Raw genomic sequence first — 5513 nt, 5'->3', positions numbered from 1 at the left:
GTTTACCTTAATTGTTTCTATCAGCATGTCATGTTTTTTTTTCCTAACTTAGCGTTGAGTCGCCTCTGTGTGAGACTGTTATTAAGGGGTTTGATGAGATGGACCGGGAACTGAAATAAGTCAAAGAACGAATTTCAAGAAAAAAAAGTATCAAAATTTCATTCTTATCGGTAATTCAAATTTTTACAAACTGAGCCTAACATATATATTACAATTGTCGTCGGTGTTTCGTTTTCCCTAATCCTCCTCCGAAATTAAGAAAGGTGTTCGTAGTTACACACTATACTCTACACGTTTAATCAGATTATATAAGAAAACAAAGATACATAAACAGAAATTGCAATATATCTATCTTTAAATTAGTCTTCTGAAACATGAGCAAATAAACAGAACTTACTAATTTTAAATAACCCTAAAATTTCAAATAAATAACCAGTCCAGTTTGGTAGAGAGGCTGTTGTGTTCATCAACATGGCCTGTGAACACCGTATACCAAAAGCAGAAAAGAATCAACCATTAACAAAGCCAAATGCTATATAACGAAACCCTAAAACCAAATCAAAAACTCAAGACCCTCAAATCTGTAACCTATAAAAGAAAATACGTACCTGGATGGCTCAATTTCAATTGCGAGTTTGCTTCAATTTATAAATCACTCGTCGGCTGGTTTGTTCATCATTCATTAGGTATTATGATTGTACTGTAACCGTCAATTGAATTGATTGCATATTGATGCTTGTAATGGTTAAAAGTTGATGGTAACAGATATTGTTAATGTTGTCTTTATGCTCGTCGGAGGTTGGAGACTCGGCCGGATATTTGCCCTGAGACTTAATGATAGCATTTAATTTAAGCGTCTTAAGAGAGAGACATGAAGCGTGAAAAGTTACCTATATACATTATAATGTAATAATAATCATAATAATAATAATAATTATTGGTTTTAAATAATCTGAACTATGACATGTTAGCAAATAACAGTCCCAACTTAACACTTGTCTGGGGGCGGTCCCAACTAAATGTGTATTTGTTTCTAACGGTACACGACTAACGGATGGTTAACTCCGTTAGTTTGGTGCTTACGTGGCATGCCTGGTTGTCAAAATTTGCTTATGTGGCGGTCTACGTGGCAATAAGGCAGAATAATAATAATAATAATACTCAATATCAAAATCTTATCTTCATCACTTGCAGCAACAACTTCACCGGCCGCCACCCACCTCAGCCTACCATCATTCCGGCCGCTACTCGCCTCCACCACAATCACCATCATTGTTGGCCACCACCCACCTCCCCCCACAGCCCACCATCTCTTGCAGCACAACAGCTCAGTCCCGTCTCCCCTTCTTCGCTGTCCAATATCGCCGCCGCCATCACTTTCTTCTCCGGCGAGACTCCACTACCTTCTCCGATGAACCTTAATCTCTATCCGACCCGGTGGTGATGGTTGGAACCTTTCAAACCATAATGCTACCTTTTACTTACCCACTCCATTGAACCCACATATGGCTCAACAACATATGGGCGACATGTATCGATGGCTAACAAAATTTATATTCATTTTCAATTCAAATCATCACCATAATATCACCGTTCTTCCTTGGGTTTCAATTTCATGTTCACCGATTGAATCAGTTTATGATATTAATCGAAAATCATATATAGATCTGGATCTAAAACTTTATTAATCGAAAATCAGATATAGATCTGGATCTAAAACTTTATAACCGGCGATATTGTGCTGCAAGAGATGGTGGGATGTGGTGGAGGCGGGTAGCGCCGGAACGATGGTAGGCTGAGGTTGGTGGCGGCCGGTGAAGTGGTTGCTGCAAGTGATGAAGAATATTGGATTTTATTATTATTATTATTATTATTATTATTATTATTATTATGCCTTGTTGCCACATAGACCGCCACATAAGCAAATTTTGACAACCAGGCATGCCACGTAAGCACCAAACTAACGGAGTTAACCATCCGTTAGTCGTGTACCGTTAGAAACAAATACACATTTAGTTGGGACCGCGTGTTAAGTTGGGACTGTTATTTGCCAACAGGTCATAGTTTGGATTATTTAAATCCAATTTTCTAAATAATAATATAGAAGATATAGATAATATAGATATAGATAAAAACTCACTATGGTACCATTGTATTATGGGGATCAAAATTACTATATTTTTATATCAGTTTAGCCCGAAACTTTAGTTGATGCAAATTTGTATAATACCTTGACTTGCAAATGAAGTATACTAAGCACAATGAATTTCCCTATCAATTAACATGTGACATAAAAAATTCACATAATTATTAGATATAAAAGAAAGAGTACTGATATGCACCATCATCAATCAATTATTTTCCTTCAGTATTGAATTATGTCACATTAGTAAAAGTTATCAATACATATAAAAAAGTTTATTGTATAGAATTAAAAGTAAAAGTAATCAAGTGAGATGAACCATTTTCGTATGTTCAGAGTAAAGACAAATAGTGACACATTTTGTACTGGTCACTAATAAACTAAAAACATACAACACAAATTTATACACAATAAAATAAGTTTCAAAAGTTTTACATACAATTTTCTTTTACTTTATTTACTACTATAAAATCATAGTTAAACCATTAATATGGAATGTTTAAAATATTTATTGATTGTTTAAATTAGATAGTTTTGACTTTGAATGTTGAATAATAATGATGTTATTTGGTATAAAAATAGAACAATTAGGTGTTATGTAGAATAACAATGATTTTTATTTATTATAATGGTAGATACTATTATAGTACTTGAGAATATTATCACATATTTTTTTATATGATTGTTAAAGTGTTTGGAATCACCTAGTTTAAAAAAAATTTAAAAGTGAGTGAGTTATGAATGAAAATAATAAAGTACTTGCTAACTGTGCACATGTAATGAATTCCTTAAAGAATAATTAATAGCCTTAAAGCATGTTGCCTTTTGGTCTAATAGCATTTGATGTTTATCACGTTCATATTCAATAAATTTTAAGTTTGAGAAATATTAGATTGCCAATAAACTTTAGTTCAAGTGTCACTGGAGAAGAAATGCATATTTGAGCCGGAGGCTGTAAGTTCTCAAGTTCGAACATAATCCTAACCGGGTTTTATCACAGTGAACATGAGGACGGCATGTTTATCCCAGAACAATAGACGGTGAGCTTATACTATCCAATGTTGTCTGTGATCATGTAATTTTTGTCATTAAAGTATCTCAGATAGCCGGGTTTATTCATTGACCGTTAAAAGATTTTGTGAAAATATTAGGTAGGTGTGTTTGATATTAATGAAAAAAATATAAAAAGAGACTCACTCACAAACTTGAACTAGTCAATTAATTAATTCATTAATTAGGAATTCTTTTATCACATAAATTGAACATCTTGGATATGATCATGCCGACAACAACCGAAAAACCTTAAACTACAATCAACCATGATTTCATCGCCCACATCATAGTCAACTACAACCTTAATATAGTATGTACAGTCTGTCCATAGTTAAATTTAATAAAGTTATTTATTACTTCAAAAAGGATTTATAAAGTAATAAAACATCACTAACTTGTTTTCATTTATTAATTAAAATAAAAAAAAATTAAAATTAAACTGTACATAATTCGGCTTTTATGAGGTTCCATTGCTATAAATATATGTGTTCCTTTCTCATTTGTCACACACAAATCTTTAGCAATGGGTACCATCTCAAAAAGATTACTAGTTAGCGATCTTGTTACATATGATAAAATCAATCAAGTCCCATCAAACTACATCCGTCCCATCACCGACCGTCCCACTCCAAAACGTTGTTCATGACTCCATCCATCTCATTGACCTTCACGATCTCTATGGTCCCGGTCGCTCTCATGTGATCGACCAGATCGGTCGAGCTTGTAGCGAGTACAGGTTTTTCCAAGTGAAAAACCATAGGTACCCGAATCCACCATATCCAACATGATGGAAGTCGCTAGAGAATTCTTTAAACTACCCGAACAAGAAAGGCTCAAATGTTACTCTGATGACCCCACCAAGACCACTAGATTATCCACCAGCTTCAACATTCGTAGCGAAAAGGTTGCAAATTGGAGAGACTACCTAAGACTCCATTGTCACCCGCTCCAGGATTACATCCACGAATGGCCCACTAATCCGACGTCGTTTCGTGATCATGTGGCCGAGTATTGCATGAGTACGAGAGGGTTAGCACTCCAACTACTTGAGGCTATTTCGGAGAGCCTAGGGCTTGACAAAGACTACATTAACAAGCAGTTGGGGAAGCATGGTCAACACATGGCATTGAATTATTATCCGCCATGCCCTCAACCAGATTTGACTTACGGGCTGCCCGGGCACACTGATCCTAATGTCATCACCATCCTTCTTCAAGATGAGGTCCGCGGTCTTCAGGTATGGTGTGCATGGGTTGGTTTTTGAGATCTAAAAATTGTTTGGTTTTGATTTTTTTTTATTTCGGTTTTCCCAGTTTTGCTATTTGGGCTTGAAACCTTAAAAAAATAATGAATATTTTGGACAATAAATTATGTTTTTGTTATTTAATAATTAATTGATTATTACACATTTAAGCTTAGATACATTAAATGGTTATACTATTTATTAAATTCTTATAAAATAAACTATCAGTTTTAGTTTGGGTCTGGTTATTTTGGTCTTGGATCGGTATTTCCGGTTTAATGTGCACCCGTATCTTCAGGTGCTGAAAAACGGACATTGGGTTGCAGTTGATCCGGTTCCAAACACTTTCATCATCAACATTGGTGATCAAATGCAGGTATACTTGTTTGTTCATTATTCATACAACTTTTATTCGTTTATGTTTCATTACTTAATTTATAATATATAGGTGATGAGCAACAACAAATACAAGAGTGTCTTGCACCGAGCTGTGGTGAACTGTGATAAAGAGCGAATATCTATACCTACTTTCTATTGCCCGTCACTTGATGCAACGATGGGTCCTGCTCCAGAACTCGTAACCGATGATGAGCCTGCCGTGTACAAGAAGTTTGCTTACGCGGATTACTATGATCAGTTTTGGAAGAGAGGGCTTGAGAAGTGCTTGGATGTGTTCAGGGCTGCTTAGTTTAATTACTCAACATCAAAAAGCCTACCCTTAGATAAATTTGTTGATGATCTTATGATGTTATCTTTATTATATTTTATGAATTAATAAACTTATTTAAATATGAGATGATTGATCAAGGATTTAGTTTTACCAAGAATGAAGTGAATGTGATATATTTGAAATGCCTTTTCTCATAAAAAGCGATCTAAAAAGGAAGAATATAAAGGAAAACGGAACTGAATATGCTAATTATAAGTATGATCGTGAGTCTTGTCACACTTTACACATTAGCACATGATGCTTTTGACAATAATCATACGATGATTACGGAAAGTGTGAAAGGTTAAATTGTAAAGATATATACGGGACATGTTTTACGTCAATGGGCTCGTATACTTCGTCCA

The 5513-nt window shown here is 34.8% G+C and overlaps 1 pseudogene; it reads left to right on the top strand.

Moving 5' to 3' along the window:
• Positions 1–3665: 3665 nt before the first annotated feature.
• LOC143580237 (protein DMR6-LIKE OXYGENASE 2-like) lies at positions 3666–5245 on the top strand (annotated as a pseudogene).
• Positions 5246–5513: the final 268 nt, after the last annotated feature.

The sequence above is a fragment of the Bidens hawaiensis genome, unplaced genomic scaffold (genome assembly GCF_021521415.1).
Source record: "Bidens hawaiensis isolate Kalapana, Puna unplaced genomic scaffold, B.hawaiensis_p1.1 tig00030286_1, whole genome shotgun sequence".
Taxonomy (NCBI): domain Eukaryota; kingdom Viridiplantae; phylum Streptophyta; class Magnoliopsida; order Asterales; family Asteraceae; genus Bidens; species Bidens hawaiensis.
Note: the sequence above shows the minus strand (reverse complement) of the source record. Positions and strands in the feature narration are given on the sequence as shown.